Here is a 12,500-nt window from a genome sequence, read left to right as displayed (position 1 = left end):
CGGAGCCGGAATGGTAGATTTTAAACCAGGTTCAACATTTCACCCGGAATACCTATTATTAAGTACTTGTTTAGTAAGAAGTACTTTATCTGTCAACAACAATTAGTTTGATAAAACTGTATTAGATTTTAATCGCATCGAGTGTCGACATTTGCCTATGGAAAGTCTCCTTGAGTGCGGCAAGCGGAAATGTTGCCAACAGGGAGGCGTGTTCAGAAATGTTGAATATAATGTTAATTTGATACCGATATCAGTGTATCCCGCTCGCTAGATAAACATGCTATTATTTATATCAAATTAGTATCGTGTTTTACGTTTCGCAATATGCCTCCAGGGAATGAGCTTCACGCAATTTGCTCCGAAAAGTAGGAAATTCACTATTGTATTGTATTTTCCATTGACATTCTTTTTCAACGATCAAAAGAGACGATGACAATTGAGTTTGAAGTCATTTCCACTTTCTCTTACAGTCACGAGTCATACGTATAGATATACCTACAAACCCTGTAGTTTAAATTAACATTTAGAAAAGTTTCTTACTTTCCAGTAAACGTCTGGTGCAACAGCGTGGAATTAGGTTCAAGGTCAAAACACAAAGAGGGGAAAGTACCTCTAACACTTAAATGTCATCATGTGTTGGGACAAAAAGAGCTAGATTTAGATAGGTATCGTCTGAGAAACTATACTGGCAAATAAAATAAAAAACAAAAAAAAGGATATGCGTATCTTTTTAATCAGTTTGTATGTAGGTACTCCTAGCTGTACTGCGCGCTGTGATGTAATTAATATTTTGCAAATAGGGTTTCACTTTCAGATGGACCTATGGTAAATTAATTAAACCTAGACTACCTATTTTATGCAAAATGCTAAAAGTATTATTAAGTATTATAAGTTATTTGAAGAACATCTTATTCTTTTTTTAACTCGAAATGTGCTCCGATACTCCAATCCAAAATAAATTGTATACACAATTTTGGTACGTACATTTAAGTGTTTATACCTAATCAAAAATATAAATATTACTCCTGTATTTGTTTCCTATCTTCAGTCGCATTATTAGATTACCGCTATATAGAAAAATATTTGTTTATCATTCATCAAGAAAACCCTGATATACAGATAAGTACACATCATCATAGTCATGATACCAACCATTACGAAGCATGCAGTCTACTTGTGAATTATGTTTTCTTAGATCAAATATCGATTGCATGATAGGCATAAATGTAGGTACTTAATAGTCTATATAGTATACATATATGTATACCGTGTATTGTAATTGGTATTAACTCTGAAACTTGGCGAATTCCAGAATGACATTTTAGTATTAAAATGTGATGAGCAGTAGGGCTAAGATGGTCGGCTGTTTATCATTTGTTACCATACCTGTCACGTTCTAACAAGTATGTTAGTGAGAAAGTGACAGGCATAGTGACAAGCGATAAAAATAGAACCATGCTGCCACTGCAGCTGTAGCACGGTCTCATTTTTATCACTTGTTACTATGCCTGTCTCTTTCGCACTTACATGTTAGAACGTGACAGGCATAGTGACAAGTGATAAAAATACGACCGTGCTTCCGAGGTGCTTCCGCTGCTGGACTCTATTAAAATCTTTCGGGTTTATCGTGCTACACCATGTATACGAGACCTGAAAGATATTTTTCCTGGAAAAAATGATAACGTTACAAATTATCATTTTCAGTCGATATAGCACGCTGCAAATTGCTTTGTCTTTGGCGTGTGTGAATCGTGTTTTTATTTGTTTTGCCATATTGAACCAGCTTGTGCCTACTTTGGCGTGTTACTGTTATTGTATCTTAACCTATCTGCCATAATGCCGCTGCTGCGCCACTTGTACAAATACCAAATGGCGGTATATATTTGATTAAAGTGAAAACAAACTACTTTTCACCAACATCATGTATGAAAGGAAATCATTATAATAGTATCACAGTATAAATAATAGTATTCAGCAATGAATATCGCAACAATATTATACTTATCCTTTATAATAATATTATTTCCACGTTTTTCCCAATGGCGATTACGCTTACGTCAAAGTAATTTGAGTTGTATTTAATTCCGTTAGCAAAAACTGCTACATTTTTTTTTGCATAACTCCTTCTCGTCCGTTCTAAAATGGAATACTTATCTACATATTACTATTTGCGATATGCGATTACACCGCAGTGGAATTCTACTGCACATTGAGCACTGTACGACACTTTGGTGACCATACAAATACAAATTAAGTGAAAGTGGGGCCTACATATTATAAACGTATTGCCATGCTGAATTCATTACATGTAATGATGTCATTGGTATGCCACTCTAGCGATGTGCTCAGCAGAATGAATAGCAATACGGCAAAAGCACGGTCACTGTAACCACCCTATTTTCACCCCTTACATTTATAAGACTCAAAAGTAGACATTGTTAGTTTTAGGTAAAAGGACGATCCAACGTGTTGTTATATTGTTTCATGCAATTCAGACAGAATTTAATATACCTACTGGCTATCTGCAGATAAGCCACTACGTAATGTAGAGGTCAACCTATACAGTACGATACCATTATACAAATACATTTATCAACTTCGTCTACAACAAATACCTAAAATAACAACTAAGGTAAAATGGAAAGCTCAAGAGTCAAGATGTATTTATATGTCAGCTTTTAAATATTGACATGAAATTGTAGTGAAGTAAATGATATAGGTACTCGTAATACGCTTCGTCAGTCATGATGTTATCCTAATCCTAAGCAGTGGGTAACAGTGCCCACTGCCCAGCCCTAGTTTTCGCTTCCTAGGCCGCAAAAGTTAAATAATCCAACAATCTTGTAATGAGTAGTTAACTTGGCACCTACTTAGTTTCACACATAGCGTGACATTGGCCGCACAAATGATTTAAATGACATAATACCGCTTTGTCATTCGTCATGTAATCCTAAGCTCTGCGGTACGTGCGGCCCTGGTCGCCGAATCGCAGGCATCGGCAAGCCTCCGGCTACACATCTGAAGGTTAAGAACGGACACGTCGCTTCCGTGTCGAAAGGTCGGCGACTCCAAGCGAGTTTAGCAACTTATTTTGATTCACCTTTCGCCTAATATAGTTCAGGCCGTTTTGTAGCGTAACTTGAACTCATGATGACATCAACATATTTATATCTATCGTAGATTGGATTTACTATTGCAACTGATTTAGTAGCTGACAAGAACTTTGGTAAGCGCTCTATCTGTCAGCCTTATTTAAAAGTATTTTTTAATAATCACATATACCTTAATACCTGCTAATAAACTTACGTGGTGATTTTACGACATATGTCAACAACAAATGTAGTTTATTTAAAAACTAAACTTATATGAAACTTAAAACGTTAAAAATATTATATTTAACATGTACACACACGTATTATGGTACCTACACACCATTTTGTTTATGTTAACTGGTTTTATACAATTCAAATTGTGTGTTGAAAAGTTTTTTGGATAAGTGCCAGAATAGCTGGATAGCATTGTCATGTCCGACCTTCACAACATAAATGCATCCTAATTATGAATTTAAGAGGTTGCAATTGCAATCATTGTGGTGTCGGAATTAAGTTTAAAATATGATGGTAGCTTTTCAAACCACATGGTCTTTTGTTTTGGAGCGATGTGAGCAATGGTTGATGCTCACGCGCCGCTGCGCCGACACGGCCGCTGCGCGCGAGCAGGGTCTCCTGCGCTGCTGCACATCAAACATTCCCTATACTATAAGCCAACCTTTTCTACAAATTACCCACCCACAGCCATTGTACTAAACTAGTACCCGTATCACACTGACACAATAGTTTTATTGTCTCATTTAAACAGTTACAAACATAAAATTGCTATGTTTGATTTCAATACTAAAACTTACAATCACTTCTATTTGTTTCAGGTAAGGATCCAGGCTTGAATGCCGCCGCAAACGATACGATTACTCACATTTCAGTTTGAAATTTTAATTTTATTTGAAAATCAATGAGTGCCCGGAAACCCGCATCCTGGGCAATGTGCGAAGCGCTAGACGTATGTACTTGCACTCATGGTACCCATAAACCCCATTAAGCTTAAGTAGATCCATTTAAAATTCATTTGTGCATCGACTCGTAAATTACCTCAACGAAATTAGGCCAATGGATTTCTCAATTAACAGTTTGATTCCAACACGCAGTTAAACGAATAAAATCACACATATCTATAAATAACACATAGGTAAAGAAAGTCAATAGGAACTCATATTTTTTTGTCAGGAATGAAGTTTAGTATTAACATAGTATTATACTTATACATCATAATTTCACTGTTAATCATTAGGAATTATGATGTAGGTAATTACACTAATTACTTTTTTTTAATAAATAAAATAAATAAATATTATAGGACATTATTACACAAATTGACTAAGTCCCACAGTAAGCTCAATAAGGCTTGTGTTGAGGGTACTTAGACAACGATATATATAATATATAAATATTTTATAAATACTTAAATACATAGAAAACACCCATGACTCAGGAATCCATGCTCATCACACAAATACATGCCCTTGCCAGGATTTGAACCCGGGACCATCAGCTTCGTAGGCAGAGTCACTACCCACTAGGCCAAACCGGTCGTCTTAGACAGTAAAAGTGTAGTATTATAATGTCCATATAACGTACGTCCTCAGGAAGTACTGAATAAATTAAAAAGGCTATAAAAGCAGATTAATCGGATAGAGCAATTATGAGTGCATTTAATAACAATGAAAAATCAATTACTACTCTAATCACGTTACGCCAAGATACGACGTAAATAGGTGGTTTAGTTTAGGTTCTTTGCTATCTCTGCTTATCTCGAGCCTAGACACATAGGTATTACTCCCACGAACACTAAAGTAGGTAAATAAACATATTGTTGTCCCACGAACACTAAAGTAGGTAAATAAACATATTGTTGTTCTACACGGAATTTCCCGAGAATCTTAAATAAACAAAATTCCGAATGCTAAGAGTAGAATTTTCCCAATAATGTCGGTAATATAAAGCACCGCGAATATCCACGATTAAATCCCATTTTACCCAAATAATTTGGCAACTGCATTCGGGGATTAAGTTTCATATCACTCGCGGCCGTTTATCTTAGACGTAAGCCCCCGGGTAGGACACCAGTCATTTTTCCAAATTGTTATAAAAATATATAGTCGTTTTAAATGTAGGTAAAATAAATAAAAATAATTTATTTTGAAAATAAAAACCTGTATGATAAAACCAACCGATTTAACAATAAATATTTATTGCATCGATATTTTACCCTGGACTGCCTACTGCCTATGTCTAATGGACCTTCGGGCATGTCCTCTTCGTTCGTCGAATGATAATCGGCCAAGTGCGTATCGGGCCACGCATAACGGAGGGTTCCTTACCTACATACAATATAAAAACCCTAAAAACCATACCAACAAAAGGACGTATCTTCCCGGCACTTACGATCTTTTAATAAGAAGAGAAGTTTGTTGGAAAAAAGTCATTAGTGAGTTAACCTATCATGATCAAAATAGTATACGTGGAAAGTATTTATTAAATTATTTTTTTTATATTATTTTTATACTCTTTATAATACTTCCGGTTCAAAAGATATAGGGAGGGATACATTCTTTTCGATTTTGAATCTTGGAGCACGGTAGGGCTCCGTCAAGACGAGCAAAACGAAGCATTACCTACCTTTTCTCGAAGCACTTCGTCTTTTTTTGTACCCCCATAACTTGGGTTTGGATTATAGCAGATAAACAAAATTCTCGGGATATAATGCCAATAGTGGACTTATTAAGCATAAGAAAAATCAATTGCATAACTCTTATACTTTCGCTTGGCTCTACAAGAGATCTGATAACTTTTGAGAGTGCGAAACTTATGGTTTCATCTTGGCAACATTTTACATAAAAATGTTTTGATGGGATCGATTATTTTAAAAACGATTTAGACAGACGGGCGGACGGACATGACGCAACTATTATGGGACCTTATTGCCATTTTGGCCACGGAACCCAAAAAATTCAACTGTTGGATTCATCGCATCGTCTTCTTAGTCGAGTCTAGTCTGCCCGCGGCTAGATAATGTAATGTGATCATGTAGTTCGCAGGCTAGCTGGTTGTTTGCGCAGCGTACGTAATGCTCGCCGAAAGCTAGTCAGTCAGGTTCAGAGTGCGGAAGAATTGATACGTAATCTAGTGTTTGCAGGCCTCTGCTGTACCATTGATGCATTTAATGGTTTAATTTTATTTTCTTCATATTCAGAAGGAAATACTATGCATTCAACTCATGGTCACGTATAGGGTATGGGCGTGTTGCCTTTTTTCCAATTCCTAGGAATTACTTCTGGTAAAATGTTGTAAACCAGAATACAGCTGTCCGACCCGGGTATCTAACGAAATAATCTTAATCATCACCTAAAGTCCCAAGCTAACATTTAATTCCTAAATTTGTTAAATATTATCATGGCAATATGTGCCGATTCATGGGCGTCGCCAGGGGGGGGGGGCACATTTAGATCTCTAGAGGACAAAATTTCTATATGAATGCCCCTCCCACTCCACTTGGCCATCAGCGGACGAAGCCCTTGTACCGATTCTATCGAGTACTTAAAAGTACTATTTATGTAATAAATGGAACAACAAACTATTTCGGTGTCAAAAAGTTCAATGACCAAATGATATTAATATCTGTTTATTTCGCATATTGAAAATATACTATTAATTCGAAAAGCAGCGTCGGCATTTATTTTGAGCGTATATATCAACATACGTACGAGTATAAGTATTTAATTGGTTTGTTTACATTATTGGTGAGTTTGCTTGTGCTTAACAAAATTAAGATTCTTTTGTACAGATACATCTTAAACTCCTATAACTGATCTCTTAAATACCGTAGCCTGGAAACACACGAACACCCACAAAAATATGTAATTTTAAACCGAAGGAGCAAACAAAGTCATGCTAGATTGTCTGCTCTTAAAACATATGGTCTAGGAAAGAAATGGAGCCCCAGAAACCTTCGCTTTTACCTATAAATTATCTATAGCTCTGCCTTCATGACTTGTTATACTGTTTCACAATTTTACGGAAAAGAGAATTCCCTTCCTCGTACGGCAATGTGAAGTAACGTCTGCCTCCATTCTATTTTACTCATTTTCTCTTAATTGCCTTCTATTTTTGGACCACTTCTGCTGTCACCGATCTGACTACCTGTGCGAGGCGATGGCCTCGCGCGCCGGGACTAAAATATCTGCGAATGCTGCTAAATACGGGTTATTTCAAGTTATTTACTGCCACGGTGACATCAAACCGGATTATTTAAAGCAAAGCGCATTACTTATGTTTATGGCGAAGTTAGGAGCTCACCTTCCCAACTTCTAACGCGAAAACATGTTCTGAGCACGTTGTAAATAATACGATTTATATTTAATATATTTATGAAGGTATAAGTATGTTTTTATTAATATAATACCAATCTATTTAAGTAAGTAACTTAATAACATGCCCTATTGCGTCATTAAAAGGTCTAAAAATATCAATAAACCAGTTTTAACAGCAAAGTTGTTATTTATAAATGTCTTGTTTGTGTGCGAAAAATATTAGGTTACAAGAAAATATTATATACTAGTAGGTATCCATTTAGCAACGATTAGTCTCGTTTTTAAAATAGCTTGATTTTTTATTCGTAGGTATCGATTATATAGCAGTTAAAGAAAACATGTTGTTCAGTCGAACGGTTGTGATCGTGCTACAAATCGCCGGCTATCAATCGATTACACGAGCTGACAAAAGTGGAGTGGAACGTTCGAATGGTTCAATAGGACCTATCGCCGTCCGCGTCACCTTGGGAGACCATGATATGGCATTCTACGGGGCGGTCGATAGACTGCAAAAAAGCATAAATTAAGGAATTGTTGCGTGATATTGCGAAAAACTAAAGTATTTATAGTGTGCCTACTGGACTAAATGCTAAAAACCTTTATTTCTCTTGTATTTTATAAATCACAATAGCTCTTAGCACCGTAAACATTTAGCTAAAAAAATGTTTTATACATTTAAAAGTTTTCTGGTATGGTGTTCATTCACTAATGGTTTGGTTACAAATACTTGCCTACCTACATACAATTGTTGTATCTCTACTTTCGAGGAGTTTTAAGCCCAATAAGAACTAGTGCAACCAAAGCGCATTATGCCGCGCCTTATTGCGGCTACGCTGACCGCTCAGGGATGTTCACGAGTCGTAAAAGAGCTCGTAAAGACGACCGCTTTCACGACCTGCTCCTATATGTACGTACCTACGTTTATGTTTATACTTGTACTACTATTAGATACCACTTATGTCGTCTAGCTCCTTTCAATGGCTAATCGTATGTTAATATATGAGGTATTTGCAACCTGGTGGGAACTCCTTTACATAAAGAAAACTTACTCAATCACATATTGACACGAAAACCGAAATTTCGTTACCTGCCTCCTTATAGCAGGAATTATAGCAATAACACAATATAGGTATAGTACTTATATTAAAAATCCTCGACGCTTTCAGACTTACATCACTGGAAACGTCTGGAAATAGAATTAAGTGTTTATTATTAGATATTTTATAAGTAGGTGTCCTCTGTTCGATTAGATAAAAGCGATTGATTTTGATGTATGTGCATTTTATTAACATTGCTACGAGTACCTAATCAATAACGGTGTTGACATAATAATAACTCGGTAGGTTTTTTTCGGTTTTATCAAAAAAAATGCTAGTTTTTTTGCCCTACATCCAAATACAATAATGGTTCTAGAATTTTTTTTTCTTAAATTTATCCCATTTACATTATTATGATAATATAAATTACCTTTTTTAAGTGCATAATTGTATTGTATGAATGCGAAATGGTATTTTTTTGTTCGTACTTATTAAGTTAAGTATATCAGTAACACCTAAACATCCAAAACATAAGTGATACTTGCTCCAATAGGTACCTAAGTCATAATTTTACCGTTAGTGTGTATGTGAAAATATTTAACTGTCGTGCACATTCTTTCATGCTCGAATGCGTTAGTGCAATTAATGTACCCATTAACACAGTAGATACTAAAAAAATATAATACATAATATGGAACATTATTGGTAGAACAAATATTATTAAAAAATATATTATCAGAAGTACACCTTTAGTAGCATAAATCTGATCCAATAGTTATTTCGTTACTTAAAAATGAATTCATAGCACAAACCTAGTAGTCCCTCTAACAAATGCGATGCTGTCTAAACACCGACTCTGCAAATTTGAATTCCTCCTCATACTCCTGATATCATCGCCTCGCCAAGTTCGCCAACGTCATCTTATTAGGATTACAAAAGGTTTACGAAAGTTACATCTGCCGAATACACGAAAGGCTTTAACCTAGTATGTAACAGCGGTATAATGTACTGGCACCTAGCTTCCTAGTTGAAGTTAATCTGGTTAACGAATATGACTTATCGTGTTACGGGAGTTCGCGCCGGCGAAGCCCTACGCTGCGTGGGTTGGAGGCTTACAAGTGTCGCCTACCCGACAGCGGCTGCCTATACCGGCGTACTTTTAATCCGGTGATATAAAGGTAGAGATACCCATATCTGGTAGTAATTTCTAATATGTAACTAAGTTTTTACTAGCACGGATTTTCATCTCTGAACGTTTTTTCAGAAACAAACAATTTAGTGTTAAGCTTTTTATATTATTGTTAGGTATTGTTTTTTTTTGTTCGTACCTGCATTTTTATCACAATTAAGCTAAATGTTTTTTTTTTTCGGAAAAAAATGCAGGGGCAAGTTTGTGGCTTCGGAGATATCCTCACTTTATCGGTTATCAGACTAGGTGCTCTATTGGAGATAAGATCTCATAAATATACTTGCTCAGTGTGTTCGCGAGTGAGTGATTCTTTTATAAATATAAAAAACGTATCGTATAAGTATGTGAAAGTTGGCGGTTAATTAATTTATAACTAAAAAGGAACTTTTTGAATTAAACCGCCAAAATGCCTTGGCCATCATATTTGTATCCAGGAATTACTTCCCAATCCAACATAGGAGGAGCCTTTGTTTGTAAGTTATGTAATTTTATACATCGATACGATACGATTTTTGCCACAGTATCATGAAAAACAGAAATCCTTTCAATCATAAAGAGTTCACGTAGAATTATCGACGAAACATGGTTTGGAAAATTGAATAAACCCTATCATTTGTTTCGCCCCCACCGAAACGAATCAAAGGAAAGCTTTCACTTTCCCGCGGCGTGGTATACAAGCGCACGGTAGCCATAATGGCAGTCGGATGTTGACACACTAATGTGGGTATTTATGTGGTGTCCGCGGCGCGTGACCGCCCGTGGCTTGGCCGAACTTGACCCACATCTCTCGGGACCATTGTCTTTGCCCCGGCCTCGTCGACCCGCCGCTTGACATCTTACATTTTTCCTCAAGATTTAAAGTCAACACTTAAAGAACGCCTCTTCACCTAACGACATTCTGATTGCGCTCGAAACGAACTCCCACATTTCGCCAAAAACAGTTTGTGCGAACTCACTAATGCGTTTACCTATTTGATATTTACATTTTATTTCATGTAATTGTGAACTTTCCCAGCTTTCGATTTGAATTTACCAGTTTCCGAATCCCGTTAGATTCGCTGCCCTACTGAGCTTAATATGAACACTTTCCATGTTCTGACGAGCTGGTGCTAAACGAGTAATTTGTCTACAAATTTATTTAGTTGCAGTAAAAGTGGGTTAGGTATTGGAAATATAATTTAAAAATTAGAAGATTTATGGGAACCTTCAGAGGCTAACGACGAAATACGACAGTCACGCAACAATATCATAAGTGCTTCGTTCTCTGTGGAAGGTATCCGTTTCCGAATAGTGCTAACCGGAACTCTTTTAGGTAGGTAGGCACTAAGACTTCGCTGTACGTATTTGTATTTGCATGTTAACTTCGTATTTAAGTATATATTTATCTTTATATGTCTATCGTCGCCTAGTGCCCATAGTACAAGCTTTGCTTAGTTTGCGACTAAGTCAATCTGTGTAAGATTGTCCCGAAATATTGATTTATTTAGTTAGTTACAAAACTTGGATAGTTGCAGTCGTTGGCAAAAACTATGCGTGCGAAGCCCCTGCTTGAAATGACGGAGGAATGGAACTAGGAAGATGACAGTAAGCAGTAGACATTTCTACCGTCATATATTATGTAATAGGCGTAAATGTATCATTAGTCTGTAACGTACGTAAGCCACAATTACTGATCATTTCCGTTGTAATATGTAGTTGTAACATGCGTGCAAATAAAATATGTATTATAATATAATCTTGATGAAGTGGCAACATAAAATACTGTTTCACTTTTATTTCCAACATTTATTTGCTGGCGCTCACTGCATGATTCGTATGTAGGTATACCGGGTGTTTCCTGTAACAGGAGCAATAAATTAAACTGTAGGCTGTACTCCTCAAACTCACCAACATTTGTTCAACAACTTTTAAAAATAACTTATGTTTTGATTTTTATTACACTTTAAAGTTTATTCTAAGACGCAATCTATTGCGAATTTTGTTATGTTTAAAGCGTGACAAGCAACGTCAAACACACTGATGTCAGCGTACATTGAAAATAATATTTAATTTGTATGAAAAAGATGAAATCTAAAGATTTCGTAATTTTTAAAAGTTGTTAATCAAAAGTTATATCGATTGAGGAGTACAATATATGTTTTAATTATTTGCTCGTGTTACAGGAAACACCCGGTATAGGATATTGATTCATATTATTTATTTTAATTGAATTGAAAAATGGCACTAGCCATTTTACATATGCTGCATTGTACGAGTTTATTTATATTTGTGTACGATATTACTGCATATATTAATTTGTTTTGCACCGTCAACTGATCCCCAACTTTAGTCTAAATCAGATATACGTACGAGTCGACCCAGCGTTATGTTATACTAATTTAATTATTTTATTTGAATACCTTCTTTATACAATTGTATGATCTGTCAAAACTTATGATTACAAATAAATATATGATTTATAATGACTAACGCAAAATTGTAGTTTTTATATTGAATTTTTACACGTTTCATCAAGGGAAAATGCTGTGAAAAAAAAAACACTTTGAAACTAGAGTATATTTCCGAGGGCAGTCTCAGTCCGCGGCACCTGTCTAATTCTCGTTTATTTCAATTATGTTCGTATCCTTTGTTACTCTGCATACCATAGTAATATAATTTTAGTATAAAATATCTAATGATATAGCCTAGGGATTTGACTGAAGTATACTTTTAGAGATATTGAGGAAAAACGTCAAAACCAGCGCGATCGCAAAATCGTCCATCGCAAGTTTCGCGCGACGTGCCTAATCTTTTGTTTTTTCTAATATCCTTTCCACCACGCAGCCATAAAAGTTGTGTTTACTCTGTGTTG

The 12,500-nt window shown here is 35.8% G+C and overlaps 1 protein-coding gene across 2 annotated transcripts in view; it reads left to right on the top strand.

The window, feature by feature from the left end:
• The window catches only part of LOC133533288 (uncharacterized), a 39,909-nt gene that overhangs the window by 25,020 nt on the left and 2,389 nt on the right, over positions 1–12,500 (top strand). The window lies entirely within an intron of this gene.

This window comes from Cydia pomonella, unplaced genomic scaffold (genome assembly GCF_033807575.1).
Source record: "Cydia pomonella isolate Wapato2018A unplaced genomic scaffold, ilCydPomo1 PGA_scaffold_148, whole genome shotgun sequence".
Lineage (NCBI taxonomy): Eukaryota > Metazoa > Arthropoda > Insecta > Lepidoptera > Tortricidae > Cydia > Cydia pomonella.
This window is presented reverse-complemented; position numbering and strand designations above follow the sequence as displayed.